The sequence below is a fragment of the Balaenoptera ricei genome, chromosome 2 (genome assembly GCF_028023285.1).
Source record: "Balaenoptera ricei isolate mBalRic1 chromosome 2, mBalRic1.hap2, whole genome shotgun sequence".
Classification (NCBI taxonomy): domain Eukaryota; kingdom Metazoa; phylum Chordata; class Mammalia; order Artiodactyla; family Balaenopteridae; genus Balaenoptera; species Balaenoptera ricei.
In genome coordinates, this window is record NC_082640.1 from 143,332,031 (window position 1) to 143,349,007 (window position 16,977).

At 38.2% G+C, this 16,977-nt stretch overlaps 1 long non-coding RNA gene across 1 annotated transcript in view; it reads left to right on the forward strand.

The window, feature by feature from the left end:
* Positions 1–16,977, forward strand: part of LOC132360642 (uncharacterized) — a 229,147-nt gene that overhangs the window by 165,255 nt on the left and 46,915 nt on the right. The window contains exon 5 of the long non-coding RNA XR_009501138.1: positions 6,801–6,907. This is a non-coding gene — a long non-coding RNA (uncharacterized LOC132360642). The remainder of the gene's footprint in view (positions 1–6,800; positions 6,908–16,977) is intronic.

Genomic DNA, 16,977 nt, shown 5'->3' on the forward strand with positions numbered 1-16,977 from the left:
TTTTTATGCTCGCATCCAGGGAAATGTTCCAGGTTAGTGTCTAACTCTCCTCTTTGGGGGCCCAGGCTGGTGGCAACTCTGCAACCTTCAACACCTGACTCCCAAAGCCACTTGCTCTTTGCTTTTCCCCACCCCAGAGGAAACAGATAAAGAAGCATGGAGAGGTACAACCTGGTTTTAAGCTTCCACAGCCTGGAAGTGGCCCGCATTGCTTTCACTCACATTCCATCGTCCAGTAGTTACATGGCTACACCTAGCCAACTGCAAAGGAGGCTGGGAAATGTAGTCCAGTTATATGCCCAGTTATATACAAGAAGAGGAACTGGGTTTGGTAAAGAGCTAGCAATCTCTGCCACAAGGAAGGAGAACACACACACGTGAAACTGCAAATCATGTGTCTGAGACAGGAACCCAGGGAAGAATAACACCAATTCTGAGTAGCAGCAATCTATGAAGATGATCCATTTCCAAAGACTTTATGAATGTATTTTGCTCTGATTATTGTGGTGAGGGACAGAGATAGTAGAGGAGAGTTCAGGTTTGGGCATATACACCCATTCTGTGTATCCATCCATCCATTCTTTGATTCACTTAATTCTTTTGGAATACCAATAATAGGAACAAGCAAGCAGTATATTGGAGCCAGAACACAAATAAGCTTGTCTGGAGGACAGGGCCCATGTTAAGGTTGTAACATGCAGAAGAAGCTTGTGGGGTTAATGGAGTAGGGAGAACAGATAAAAGAGCAAGGCCCCATAATGGAAATCAGAGTTGTGTTGTGTTTATTTTATTTATTTTTGGCTGTGTTGGGTCTTCGTTGCTGTGTGCGGGCTTTCTCTAGTTGTGGAGAGCGGGGGCTACTCTTTGTTGTGGTGCATGGGCTTCTCATTGCTGTAGCTTCTCTTGTTGCGGAGCACGGGCTCTAGGCACGCGGGCTTCAGTAGTTGTGGCTCACGAGCTCTAGAGCACAGGCTCAGTAGTTGTGGTGCACAGGCTTAGTTAACTCCGCGGCATGTGGGATCTTCCTGGACCAGGGCTCGAACCCGTGTCCCCTGCATTGGCAGGTGGATTCTCAACCACTGCGCCACCAGGGAAGCCCTGGAAATCAGAGTTTATATGACAGTCAAGAGGAGGGTTCTTTCTTATGGATCTATGTGTAGAATAATATAGAGAAAAATCAGAGGAATCTGGATGAGGTGGAAGGCAACTGCCAAAAAGTTAGAGATAAGGTAAAGAGTCCTGGATTAAGAGTGGAACTAAAGAAGTAAAAAGGGAGCTATCAATAGCAACAAAAATGAGCAGGACATGGTGACTGATCTGATGTGGGAGGTGAGAAAGGATGAGGTTCTGAGCCTGGAGACCCTGGTACCACGGATGGAAGGAGAAACTGGGAGAGGAGGGTGGCAAAGCAGTGCTTGGATTATTAATTTTTTATATCCAAGTAGAGATATTCCATGGTTAACTGGAGATATAAAATTCAGGACAGGATGAGGAATTAGCGCTAGAAATTAGAGGCCTGGGAGAGAACTGCATGTGGCCGGTTTTGAACATTTTATAGGACCTCAAGAACGAGTATAGAGATGGAGAAGAATGACCATCTCAGGACTGAGCCAGGTGTGATATGCACCTGATGCTATTTTTGTGTCTGTTGAAATATTACAAAACTGGCTTTGCCCAAGGAATTCTGACCCCGGGAATCCAGCAAGAAGCATAAGAAGCAGCTACACATTCCATTTTACTGTGTCTTTTACATGTGGAATCAAATGTTTTCTTAATTGAACGCCCTCATTTTTCTAAATTCTTCGGGAAAGGTTCAAGGGAGATAAGGCCCAAGGAGGTGAAGTCATTTGCTTTTAGTTACATGAGTTAATGGCTGTAGTAGTAATATAACTCGAGACCAAATCCATTAGGACAGTGTTCCCGAGTCTGAGAATCGATAATCTACGGTTTCACTAAAGCAAAAGCATGTTGCTTCAAGACAAAAGCATGTCACTATACTTCCTGGCACCATAAAAGTTATTTTAATATCGAAATTTTATCCTTGTTGTTCAGAGTGTCATGCTTTGCAGTATTACTGAGTGTTTGAGTCCTGAAAGCTAGCCCTGAGGAACCTTCCATGCGGCTGGATTTGGCTGTTTTAGTCTCAGGTCAGGCTTCCATTCATTTCATCTCTGAAATCTAATGATCTAATCTAATAAAATTATAAAAGATTCTACACTGCTCTGCACTTAATCAGTTTAGTGCAAGAGAATTAAATCAAAGCCCTAGGTGTGTACCCTTCATCGCTCAGATGGAATCTCACCCTGGGAGACAATCTTATTATTTGGTTACTTATTATTTGGGAGGCTGGAAGGTTGGGAGGGGATTGCATGAATTTTAAAAGATATGTTAAGAACCTAACAGGATGGGGGCAGCTTTGTGGCTTTACTGGTGAAGCTTAGTGTAAAGAGTGGGGTTTGGGCTATAGGTAGGTCTGAGATCTGATCCACGTGCCACCGCTTATTATTTATGTGACAGTGGGAGTTAGTGAGCCTCAGATACGCCATCAGTTGAATTGAATTGAATTGGTGAACAGAACTAACATGGTATTGTTATTGTAAGGACTTGTTGAGATTTTTTAAATATATAGAGTTTTTTAGCATATACAGTCAGCCCTCTGCATCCACGGATTTGGAGGTCCAACTGTACTTTGCCTTTTGTATAGAAGGCTTGAGCATCCTTGGATTTTGGTATCCGTTGGTGGGGGCATGTCCTGGAACCAATCCTCTGTAGGTACCAAGGGCCTACTGTGTAAACACACACACACACACACACACACACACATTTGTATATATATTATAGTAGTGTGTGTGTGTGTATCCTAGCAGTGTCTGTCACGAAAATTATTTGTCATTATTATAATTACTAATTATTATATATTTAAAATATTTTCCTTATATATTTTTTAAAAATAGCAGTGGGCCAGAAGAGTGGGGGGAAGGCTGCTGAACACAGTGTGGAAATAGATTTGTTCTGCCTGCATCATAACAGACTTTCAGGAAGCCAAAAACAGATAAATGTACGGTTATTACGGTGTCCTCCTAGAAGGGACTCAATTGAAAGAACATAGCTCTGGTGACAGTTTTGAAGGGTAAATGTCACTGAGTGAGGTCTTGAGAAGACTTACAGAGATAGCCCACTTCATGCCTTATTCCAAGTGAAGAATAGAACATGTCTCCTTGGACTAGATTGGGATGAACCCAATATCATGAGAATCCCAGAGAGTCTTGGGAGTTTCCTCTGGTGCCTGGCCTTCCTTTGCTGGCTGTGATGTGGGAGGAAAAGCTTTTTAGCATCAGCCCTGGGTCAGGCAAGTCATTCTGATTCATTTTTGACAAAAATTCAGTTTCTCAACAAAATTTTCTACAAATGTGGGATCTGTTAATAATCAGAGAGGCCTCCTCAGAAGTTATAAATTCATCCATTCACTGAACGTTTATTGATACCCTGCTCTGTGCCAGGCACTGGTAATGCAGAGATGAGACACACAGTCCTTCTGGCTCGCCGGAGCCTCCCAGCTTGGGAAGCTCCCAGGACACAGGCGGACGTGCTCAGCACTGCAATAAATACTACAATGAGGGTGAGCCTTAGCTCTAACTAAGGCCCACAAGTGGACAGCCCATCCGGTCCTGGCAGCTGGGGAATATTGATGACTGGCCTGTTCTTGCTTCATAGAAGAATTCTCTTAGAATCATTTCATCACTCAGAGCACTTATTTTATACATCAAACTCCTATTTTAGGTTTTTGGCCCAGAGCTATTTTAAACAGTGGATCCTGTTGTGACTAAGCACTACCAAATTAACAATTGGTATTATGAGGATATTTATAAAAGTGCTTTGTCCTTTCCGAAGGGAGAACTGTTTAGCATTGCAAAAAGAGGTGGTAGTGGTACTGAGCACTATTCCCTGTGCTTCTGGAAATCATAGACAGTTCTGACTATATCTACATGAGTTCCTTAACAATATGTAGCTTCTGCAATTTAGCTCCTCACTTCCAGTGTCCTCTTAATCCCAGTGCATAACAGTGGTTCTGCAGTTCACGAGTCAGGTACCCTTAAGGCTGCTGTCTGTGTAAAAGGCACACTCTAGAGTTGTGCAGTGTACATCTTGTACAACTGAATATGCCACCCTCAATTCAGGCAGTTTCAAATTACCTTTGAAAGGTAATTAGAGAGATTTTTCTTTCCTCCCCCAACATGGGTCGGGGTTGATTATAAATATTACAGAAATGAGAATACATTTGAGTCTCCTTCTGATAATATGGAACTTATTATCATTTTTTTTCATTGTGATCTGTATATGAGGACCCGGTTCACTTGGATTCACATCTATGTTTTATCTCTGGGACTTTGGGCAAATTACTCCACCTTTTTGAATTTCATCTGTAAAATGGGATAATAATAGCTAACATTTAATGAGCTCTCACCATATGTAGACAATGTTCCAAGTGCTTTGTATGCATTATGTAATTTAATGCAAAACACCTCAGTAAGGTTTTGTTGTTACCAAGGCTTAAACCTTGGGATCAATGTCTACCCAAGGTCACCCAGCAATTAAGTGCAGGGGCCAGGACTTGAACCGAGATCTTTCTAGCTCAGATGCCTATGCACTTCACTATGCCATGAGCTAGTCACATGGATTGATATATTACTGTCCCCATACAAAATAGATTTCTCACTGAAGTTAACAGATTGTCATTCTGGTTTATCATTGTTTTAAGCCAAACACTATTGATGCTCAGATTTGCCTTGAGGGGTCTAGTTTAGGGAATAGGTCGCAGCACCTCCTCCTGGTACTACCTTTGGTTTAATACACTCTGCAGGATCAATAGCTCTAGTAGAAATTTTACTTTATTTATATATTACCCTTTGTGTTAATGCTGACATATTTATTTCTCTTCCATTCTTCAAATGAGATTTGAATCTACTTGATATTTTTTCTCTACTGCTTGGTGCAGTGGACAGTGAATTCCATAGACTTAAAATGCTGTACCTCTGTCTGAGTAATTAATATATTCTAGCAACAGCAATTACTGAACCTTTTGGCTACTCACTTTGTGTTCATCCAGTTGGATAGAACATCAGTTGTAGCAACCTGAGCTTTTCTAAATAAGGGATTAAAAATAATCTAATCAGTTGTCTGGGCTGCTTTCCCATGAAGAACAGGCATTGTAAAGTAATGGAGTCCCTAACAGTGTCCCTGGAATAAAAGAGGTGAAGACAAGTTGAGCTTGGGTTCCCATACAGATGCCCACAGAGCCTCATGTAGGACGCTGAATGCTCCAAGGCTAAACTTTGTGTCCAGGGCTTAAAGTTCAAGGCCCTTCCCCAGGCCAAGTCCAACACACTGTGCCAACTGAGTCATGTTAGATTTTGTTTCTCATCTTCATCTTTTTTTTCTTAACTTTTTGAGTGACTTTTTTTTATTATAAAAGTAATACACATTTGTTATGCAAACTGTTGAAAAATAAAAAGCACAAAGAGAAACATAAAGAGACTCCTAATGCCAATCCCTAAAGACAACTGCTATTAACATTTTGATGTTTCTTTTATATATATATGTGTGTGTGTGTGTGTGCGTGTATACACACATACGTAATATGTAGCTATGAAATAGTATATACAGTTATGAAATGTAACAGTATATACAGTTATATAACAGTTATAGATGGTATGTAATATATATCATAGTAATAGTATATACGGTTATATAATAAATATAGTAAATATAGTTATGAAATAGTAATGCAGTTGTGAAACAGTATTACTATTTGCAAAAAATATAACAGCTTATATATAAGAATGCAAAGAACCTTTCACATTTATGAGAGTTTCCGCTTGGGTTTGTAGTGTCTTGTTTTTGTGGTGGAGGCATTTGTTTTTGTTCATTTACTGGAGTGTTGAGGAGCCCCTGGGCTTCTATCCTTCCAAACCTTAAGAAGAGGCTGACAGCATTATTGATCACCTGCCTGTCACAGTGATTGGCCATGTTCTGCTCCTGCAGCGTTTGACCATTGCATTTCTGTTGCTGGAAGCTGCACTGATCGCTGGGGATGGCAGAGCATGCATTTTGCCAAGTTCATAACTCACCCAAACCTCCTGGGTTCAGCGTTTTCACCTGAAGTGGAAACTTCTGATGTTCAAGCTAATTTACTCTTAAAATAAAAATGTTCTGTTTCTAAGAAAAAGAACTCAGAAAAGCCCTTGCAAATGGCTTTCAAAGGTATCAAAGAGTTTATGGCATACAACATTTAGTGACTTAAGTGGAAAGGAGTAGTGGCATAAACATCTTCCTTAAATTACTTGGCTTTAAAACTGGAAAGTATTTGGCAAAAAAAAAAAAAAAAGGTTGCATTTTCCTATACTTGGGGTTTGGAAAATAACTGTAGGCTCCTCAAGGAATATAATCTGACCATCCAAACATGATCTGAACCTCAGAGCCTGATAGACCCCATTACTTGCCTTAAGAAATCATTTACACACATCTTTAAAAAAGACCTTGGCATTTCCATCACAAAGATTTGTTGTTTATTATTATTATTCTTTTAATCCTAGAAAGAACATGGTTACGTTGAAATCTTGGAAATTTAAAGTACATGAGGTTTTTATTTTCCTAAGTCAAAATCTTTGTAATGAAATACCTTGTATGTGTTCTTCATTTTGCTACAGATTGAGATTTTATTTTCTAAAACAAGAACTGATAGTACTGAATGAAACACAGCCTAGACAATAAATTTTATGAAGCAATGAATCTGTTTACAGGTGCAGTGGTTGGCTACTGTGAATTTAGTGACTGGCATGCAATATGGAGGCCAAACGGGGCTCAAGAGTGACTGAAAACAAGCCCAGAGGGAAGGACACCACAGAAGGTGAGCCAGACAATTCCATTTTCTGAGCAGTTGTTGGAAAGAAGGTCCTGGAAGCTAATAGTTTAGTGTCTAAAGGAAGCTGGGTTTTTTCTTCTTTCCTTTGTCTGCTGTAATTAAATTATTCCAGAGCCACATTTGCCCAAAGATAAGAAGATTTTAAGTGTGTATATTTGCATGTGTGGGTTATAGTGACATAAACAAGAGCGATCCTGCTATGGAAGAACTTTCTCTGGTAGATGAGCTTCTGACATCTTTTGAGCATTTTATTTTATTTTATTTTAATTGAGATGTAATTGACATATAACATTCTATAAGTTTAAGATGTGTTGATTTGATACACTTATATATTGTAATATGATTACCACTGTAGCATTAACTAACACATCTATCATGTCACATAATTATTATTTTTTTGTGGTGAAAACATTTATGATCTCATCTCTTAGCAACTTTGAAGTATGCAATACAGTATTGTTGACTATAATCGCTGTGCTGTGCGTTAGATCTCTAGGACTTATTATTCATCTTCTAATTGCAAGCTTGTACTCTTTTGACCAATGTCTCCCCAATTCCCCCACCCCCCAGCCCCTGGTAACCACTATTCTACCCTCTGTTTCTATGAGTTTGGCTTTTTTCAGATTCCACATATAAGTGAGATCCTACAGTATTAGTATTTGTCTTTCTCTGTCTGACTTATCTCACTTAGCATAAGGTCCTCAAGGTCCATCCATGTTGTTGGCAGGATTTCTTTCTTTTTCATGGCTGAATAATATTGTCATATATGTATGAAAATCCTCTTTATCCATTCATCCATTGATGAACACTTAGATTGTTTCCATATGAGCACTTTAAAATATATTTAAAACAAGTTTTGGAATTTAATAATAAACACTTTAACCTTACTTCTGCCCTCCAGAGACACTAAATGGAAGGGTAGAGGTTCTAGAAATTGGAGGGATGGGGGAGAGAAGAAGAAATTCTCAGAAGGTCCAAGTAAAATAGAGTAAGTCACTTACGATGTAGTCACAACTCCAAGTGTTGGAGAATGTATGGAGCCACAGGAGTTCTTACTGCTGGTGAGAATGTAAAATGGCACAGACACTTTGGAAAATAGTTTGGCAGTGTCTACGAAAGTTGAACATACACTTATCATATGACCCTGGAATATCATTCCTAGATATTCACCTAGGGGAAATGAAAACATGTCAAAAGATTTGTACATGAATATTCGTAGCAGCTTTATTCATAAGAGTAAGAAAAACTGGAAACAACCTAGAATGTTCATCAGTAGGTGAATCAATTTTTTAAAAGAATGTATTATAGTCATACAGTGGAATACTGCCTACCAATAGAAAGGAATGTACTACTGATACATGCAACAAAATAAATGAATATCAAAAACATTATGTTGATCAAAAGAGGCCAGACAATACAGGCTACATATGGTATGTTTCCATTTAAATCAAACTCTAGTAAAGACAAGTCTAATCTATAATAGACGCAAGAGTGGTTGTCTGGGGATGGAAGTGGAGGTAGGGATTGATTGGGAAAGAGCACAAGGGAGCCTTTTTGGAAATTTTCTACATTATGATTTATCTGGTAATTACACGAGTGTAGAAATTGATCAAAACACACTACACCGTACACTAGAATTTGTCTATTTGTTACATGTAAATTGTGCCTCAAATAAAATTGATTTTAAAACTTTAGTTACAGGAATTAACAAAATGATGATAATGTGGTTCAGAACCACTTCACTATGTTGCAAATAATTATGGCAAGAAGTGAAATTACTTCAGAGTGGTCTTAAAAAGTGCTAATATGAGGCTAATTGCTCTGTCATCAGTGAGTGAGTTGTTAGATGTTTGAAGTCCCTGTAAGGGAATTCCCTCTATTTTTCAGGTGAACCATGCACACACAGACACAAACTAAGATGAGATATACAGGGGAGAAAATTAAAGTGAGAAACTCCTTATCCTAATTTCTAGCTTTCAGTTCAGCAGTTTTGTTGGGCCAATGTTTATTGGTTCTGCCAGGTACAGGGTGTTCTAGGATGAAAACACGATGCCAGCCCGTTAAGGGTGAACAAACAGTCTAGAAAAAGACCCAGTGATCTTGTCAAGGACTCAGCACAGTGGGCTTAGTTAACAATGATGATAACAATAATAACTACTGTTTATTGCATGCTTACCTTGTGGCAGGCATTGAGCTCCATGATTGACATATTATCTCATTGAATCTTCCCAACAGCTTTACAACATGGGTGCTGTTAGCTCCCTATTTTATAGAAGATGCAGCAGAGGTTCAGAGATGTTAAGTAACTTACCCAAGATTACAGAGTTAATGAGTAGTAAATGGCAGAGTTGAAATCTGCTCATAACCATTATGTTGTATCCCAACCGCGGAATATGTGTAATATTAATGGAGGACGATTATTTGACTTGAAGGGTTCAAAAACCATTACAGTTTGTCCAACCTGATCAGACCCCTCTCAAATTCCAAGTGACAAGAGAAGCTCAGTTTTCCTCCCCAACAGATTCTGTTGTTACCTTGTCCAGCTTCTCTTAAAGACTGTCTTTCTGGACAAAGCCTGGGCTCTCTAATTCTTTACACTGACATTCTTCCATCAGGGGAGCCTGCAGAGCTGCATAATGTTCTTGGATTTGTGTCTCTAATCTTGTCACTGATTACTCCTAACTTTTCCTGGCAAGGCTCCTGCCAGGCTATTTCAGGAAACAAAAATTCATTACACACATCCTTATTGATTTTCCCTCTTCTTTGCTTATTACTGAAATGCTTTTCCCTCCACCTCTTGAAGAAACAGCATTGCAATTACTGGAAGCTTGCTCTCCCAGCAGCCTACCTCCAGGACCAGAGGGTCTTGCTGATGTTCCTAGGAGGGGCGGGCGGAGGGGCCAGAGCCACACATCCCTACTCTGCTGTCCTCCAGGAGTGAGCTGGTTGATTGCTTCATTCTAAAGTTGCTCCTAGGTGAGTGACTTAGTAATATCTCATCAGATAAACACAGAACCGTGTCTAGTGATTGCCCGAGGTTACTGGTTTCCTTTCTCAGTAGTTTTGGGTTTAAATGCTGCAATGAGTATCCCAGGAAAGCCACCCAGCTTTGGTTGCTAGCTCAGGAATATTTGACTTACCCATGGGGTCAAAAGAACAAGAGAATCTAATTTTTATTGAATGAATTAATACATTATTGAAAATATTCTTATTGAGTACTTATTATGCGCTAGGCTCTGGGGACACATGTGAGCAAGACAGCCTTGCTCTGTGTTCTCAGGGATTTTATAGTCTGATGAGGGATATAAACAACAGCAAAAACAATAGAAATAATGAAGTCAAAACACAAAATAATAAAATTACAAGTTACAATAAATGCAGTGTCAGAACAGAAGGTGGCTGAGATAGAAAATAAAAACGTAGATATTGTTTTAGACACATTCACATACAATATCACTAACCTGCCAAACATCCATGAAGCACCTGTTCTCCCTGATCCTATACACATTAAGTAGTCTGTTCCACGTGACACAGGGGGAGCTGGATGCAAGACCAGTGCTTTTTCTTTTTTTTTTGCAGTGTGTAAGTTTTATTTGGGTCCTAATTCAAACAAACTTAAAAATTTGTAAGGCAATTGGGGAAATGTGAACAGTAACAGAATACTTGATGATATTAGGAAATCGTTAGATTTTTTTAAAGTGTTACAATTTTTTTAAAATTATTCTTTTAGAGCTATATATTGAAATATTTACAGATTAAATGACATGATGTCTGAAATTTACACCAAAATATCCTAGAGGCAGGGCAGGGAATAGGTAGGGGAACAGATGAAACAAGGTTGGCCAGAAGCAGATAATTATTGAAACAGGGTGATCGGTGTGGAGGTTCTTTATACTGTTCTCTCTTTCTTTTTAAAAATATGGGCAAAGAACCTAGGTTCTGTAGTCAGATTGCCTGGGTTCAAATCCATCTATTAGTTGTATAACTCATCTTATAGAATTGAAGATTTGAATGAGAATAGGTTTTTGTGGTAAAATATACATAATATAAAATTTACTATTGATACTTTAGCCATTTTTAAATGTAAATTGAGTGGCTTTAAGTACATTCACAATATAGTGCAGTCATCACTACCATCCATTTCCAAAATTTTTAAATCGTTCCAAACAGAAACTCTCCTCATTAAACAATAACTCCCCATTCTCCCCTCCTCCTGGCCCCTGGCCACCTCGCTATTCTACTTTCTGTCGCTCTGAATTTGCCTATTCTTGGTACCTCATATAAGTGGAATCATTCAATATTTGTATTATTGTGTCTGGTTTGTTTCACTTAGCATAATGTTTTCAGGGTTCATCTAGTTGTAGCATATGTCAGAATTTCCTTCCTTATTGAGGCTGAATAATATTCTATTGTATTATTATATACCACATTTTAGTTATTCATTCATCCATTGAAAGAACATTTTTAAAGAATTTAGAAAACAGTTTAGCATAGGAGCTTGCTAAATGGCACCTAGTAATTATTATTGTTGTTATAGGAGAAATGTTAGAAGAAAAATTTAATCAATTTTTAAGTAATATTTTAACCATATTTGTTTTTGGGTAGAGGGATTCTGTTTTCTTTTTTTACTATAGGCTTTGCATTTCTCGGTGATGTGGTTTGATAATTGAAAAATCATTTTAAATACACACACACGCATTTTAGCTCCTCCTTTCTGTCTTTATATTTTTACCAAACTATTTTAAAAAGGTGTATACATACTGTCTCAACTACTTTTTTTTTTAATTTTTGAATTTTATTTTATTTACTTTTTTATACAGCAGGTTCTTATTAGTCATCAATTTTATACACATCAGTGTATACATGTCAATCCCAATCTCCCAGTTCATCACTCCACCACCCCCACCCCCCCACTGCTTTCCCCCCTTGGTGTCCATACGTTTGTTCTCTACATCTGTGTCTCAACTTCTGCCCTGCATTCATCTGTACCATTTTTCTAGGTTCCACATATATGCATTAATATACGATATTTGTTTTTCTCTTTCTGACTTACTTCACTCTGTATGACAGTCTCTAGATCCATCCACGTCTCTACAAATGACCCAGTTTCGTTCCTTTTTATGGCTGAGTAATATTCCATTGTATATATGTACCACATCTTCTTTAGCCATTCATCTGTCGATGGGCATTTAGGTTGCTTCCATGACCTGGCTATTGTAAATAGTGCTGCAGTGAACATTGGGGTGCATGTGTCCTTTTGAATTACGGTTTTCTCTGGGTATATGCCCAGTAGTGGGATTGCTGGGTCATATGGTAATTCTATTTTTAGTTTTTTAAGGAACCTCCTTACTGTTCTCCATAGTGGTTGTATCAATTTACATTCCCACCAGCAGTGCAAGAGGGTTCCCTTTTCTCCACACCCTCTCCAGCATTTGTTGTTTGTAGATTTTCTGATGATGCCCATTCTAACTGGTGTGAGGTGATACCTCATTGTAGTTCTGATTTGCATTTCTCTAATAATTAGTGATGTTGAGCAGCTTTTCATGTGCTTCTTGGCCATCTGTATGTCTTCTTTGGAGAAATGTCTATTTATGTCTTCTGCCCATTTCTTGATTGGGTTGTTTGTTTTTTTAATATTGAGCTGCAGAGCTGTTTATATATTTTGGAGATTAATCCTTTGTCTCTTGATTCATTTGCAAATATTTTCTCCCCTTCTGAGGGTTGTCTTTTCGTCTTGTTTATGGTTTCCTTTGCTGTGCAAAAGCTTTGAAGTTTCATTAGGTCCCATTTGTTTATTTTTGCTTTTATTTCCATTACTCTAGGAGGTGGATCAAAAAAGATCTTGCTGTGATTTATGTCAAAGAGTGTTCTTCCTAGGTTTTCCTCTAAGAGTTTTATAGTGTCCGGTCTTACATTTAGGTCTCTAATCCATTTTGAGTTTATTTTTGTGTATGGTGTGAGGGAGTGTTATAATTTCATTCTTTTACATGTAGCTGTCCAGTTTTCCCAGCACCACTTATTGAAGAGGCTGTCTTTTCTCCATTGTATATCCTTGCTTCCTTTGTCATAGATTACTTGACCATAGGTGCGTGGGTTTATCTCTGGGCTTTCTATCTTGTTCCATTGATCTATGTTTCTGTTTTTGCGCCAGTACCATATTGTCTTCATTATTGTAGCTTTGTAGTATAGTCTGAAGTCAGGGAGTCTGATTCCTCTAGCTCCGTTTTTTTCCCTCAAGATTCCTTTGGCTATTCTGGGTCTTTTGTGTCTCCATACAAATTTTAAGATTTTTTGTTCTAGTTCCATAAAAAAATGCCATTGGTAATTTGATAGGGATTGCATTGAATTTGTAGATTGCTTTGGGTAGTATAGTCATTTTCACAATATTGATTCTTCCAATCCAAGAACATGGTATATCTCTCCATCTGTTGGTATCATCTTTAATTTCTTTCAGCAGTGTCTTATAGTTTTCTTCATACAGGTCTTTTGTTTCCCTAGGTAGGTTTATTCCTAGGTATTTTATTCTTTTTGTTGCAATGGTAAATGGGAGTGTTTCCATAATTTCTCTTCCAGGTTTTTCATCATTAGTGCATAGGAATGCCAGAGATTTCAGTGCATTAATTTTGTATCCTGCAACTTTACCAAATTCAGTGATTAACTCTAGTAGTTTTCTAGTGGCATCTTTAGGATTCTCTATGTATAGTATCATGTCATCTGCAAACAGTGATAGTTTTACTTCTTGTTTTCCAATTTGTATTCCTTTTATTTCTTTTTCTTCTCTGATTGCCATGGCTAGGACTTCAAAACTATATTGAATAATAGTGCTGAGAGTGGATATCCTTGTCTTGTTCCTGATCTTAGAGGAAATGCTTTCAGTTTTTCACCATTGAGAATGATGTTTGCTGTGGGTTTGTCGTATATGGCCTTTATTATGTTGAGGTAGGTTCCCTCTATGCCCACTTTCTGGAGAGTTTTTATCATAAATCGCTGTTGAATTTTGTCAAAAGCTTTTTCTGCATCAATTTAGATGATCATATGGTTTTTGTTCTTCAATTTGTTAATATGGTGTATCGCATTGATTGATTTGCATATATTGAAGAATCCTTGCATCCCTGGGATAAATCCCACTTGATCATGGTGTATGATCCTTTTAATGTGTTGTTGGATTCTGTTTGCTAGTATTTTGTTGAGGATTTTTGCATCTATATTCATCAGTGATATTGGTCTGTAATTTTCTTTGTTTGTAGTATCTTTGTCTGGTTTTGGTGTCAGGGTGTTGGAGGCCTCATAGAATGAGTTTGGGAGTGTTCCTTCCTCCGCAATGTTTTGGAAGAGTTTGAGAAGGATGGGTGTTAGCTCTTCTCTAAACGTTTGATAGAATTCACCTGTGAAGCTATCTGATTCTGGACTTTTCTTTGTTGGAAGATTTTTAATCACAGTTTCAATTTCAGTGCTTGTGATTGGTCTGTTCATATTTTCTATTTCTTCCTGGTTCAGTCTTGGAAGGTTATACCTTTCTAAGAATTTGTCCATTTCTTCCAGGTTGTCCATTTTATTGGCATAGAGTTGCTTGTAGTAGTCTCTTAGGATGCTTTGTATTTATGTGGTGTCTGTTGTAACTTCTCCATTTTAATTTCTAAGTTTATTGATTGAGTCCTCTCCCTCTTTTTCTTCATGTGTCTGGCTAATGGTTTATCAATTTTGTTTATCTTCTCAAAGACCCAGCTTTTAGTTTTATTGATCTTTGCTATTGTTTTCTTTGTTTCTATTTCATTTATTTCTGCTCAGATCTTTATGATTTCTTTCCTTCTGCTGACTTTGGGTTTTGTTTGTTATTCTTTCTCTAGTTCCTTTAGGTGTAAGTTTAGATTGTTTATTTGCGATTTTTCTTGTTTCTTGAGGTAGGCTTGTATAGCTATAAACTTCCCTCTTAGAACTGCTTTTGCTGCATCCTATAGTTTTGGATCATTGTGTTTTCATTGTCATTTGTCTCTAGGTATTTTTTGATTTCCTCTTTGATTTCTTCAGTGATTTCTTGGTTATTTGGTAACGTATTGTTTAGCCTCCATGTTTTTGTGTTTTTTTACGTTTTTTTCCCCTGTAATTCATTTCTAATCTCATAGCGTTGTGGTCAGAAAAGATGCTTGATATGATTTCAGTTTTCTTAAATTTACTGAGGCTTGATTTGTGACCCAAGATGTGATCTATCCTGGAGAATGTTCCATGCGCACTTGAGAAGAAAGTGTAATCTGCTGTTTTTGGATGGAATGTCCTATATATATCAATTAAATCTATCTGGTCTATTGTGTCATCTAAAGCTTCTGTTTCCTTATTTATTTTCATTTTGGATGATCTGTCCATTGGTGTAAGTGAGGTGTTAAAAGTCCCCCACTATTACTGTGTTACTGTCGATTTCCTCTTTTATAGCTGTTAGCAGTTGTCTTATGTATTGAGGTGCTCCTATGTTGGGTGCATATATATTTATAATTGTTTTATCTTTTTCTTGGATTGATCCCCTGATCATTATGTCGTGTCTTTCCTTGTCTCTTGTAACATTCTTTATTTTAAAGTCTATTTTATTTGATGTGAGTATTGCTACCCCAGCTTTCTTTTGATTTCCATTTGCATGGAATATCTTTTTCCATCTCCTGACTTTCAGTCTGCATGTGTCCCTAGGTCTGAAGTGGGTCTCTTGTAGACAGCATATATATGGGTCTTGTTTTTGTATCCAGAAAGCAAGCCTGTGTCTTTTGGTTGGAGCATTTAATCCATTCACGTTTAAGGTAATTATTGATATGTATGTTCCTGTGACCATTTTCTTAATTGTTTTGGGTTTGTTTTTGTAGGTCCTTTTCTTCTCTTGTGTTCCCCACTTAGAGAAGTTCCTTTAGTATTTGTTGTAGAGCTGGTTTGGTGGTGCTGAATTCTCTTAGCTTTTGCTTGTCTGAAAAGCTTTTGATTTCTCCATCGAATCTGAATGAGATCCTTGCTGGGTAGAGTAATCTTGGTTGTAGGTTCTTCCCTTTCATCACTTTAAGTATGTCATGCCACTCCCTTCTGGCTTGCAGAGTTTCTGCTGAGAAATCAGCTGTTAACCTTATGGGAGTTCCCTTGTATGTTATTTGTCGTTTTTCCCTTGCTGTTTTCGATAATTTTTCTTTGTCTTTAATTTTTGTCAATTTGATTACTATGTGTCTCGGTATGTTTCTCCTTGGGTTTATCCTGTATGGGACTCTCTGAGCTTCCTGGACTTGGGTGGCTATTTCCTTTCCCATGTTAGGGAAGTTTTCGACTATAATCTCTTCAGATATTTTCTCTGGTCCTTTCTGTCTCTCTTCTCCTTCTGGGGCCCCTATAATGTGAATGTTGTTACGTTTAATGTCCCAGAGGTCTCTTAGGCTGTCTTCATTTCTTTTCATTCTTTTTTTTTATTCTGTTCCGCACTGACACTATTCTGTCATTTATCCATTCTTCTGCCTCAGTTATTCTGTTATTGATTCCTTCTAGTGTAGTTTTCATTTCAGTTATTGTATTGTTCGTCTCTGTTTGTTTGTTCTTTAATTCTTCTAGGTCTTTGTTAAACATTTCTTGCATCTTCTCGATCTTTGCCTCCATTCTTTTTCTGAGGTCCTGGATCATCTTCACTATCATTATTCTGTATTCTTTTTCTGCAGTGTTGCCTATCTCCACTTCATTCAGTTGTTTATCTGGGGTTTTATCTTGTTCCTTCATCTGGTACATAGCCCTCTGCCTTTTCATCTTGTCTATCTTTCTGTGAATGTGGTTTTTGTTCCACAGGCTGCAGGATTGTAGTTCTTCTTGCTTCTGCTGTCTGCCCTCTGGTGGATGAGGCTATCTAAGAGGCTTATGCAAGTTTCTTGATGCGAGGGACTGGTGGTGGGTAGAGCTGGCTGTTGCTCTGGTGGGCAGAGCTCAGTAAAACTTAAATCTGCTTGACTGCTGATGGGTGGGGCTGGGTTCCCTCCCTGTTGGTTGTTTGGCCTGAGGCAACCCAACACTGAAGCCTACCTGGGCTCTTTGGTGGGGCTAATGGC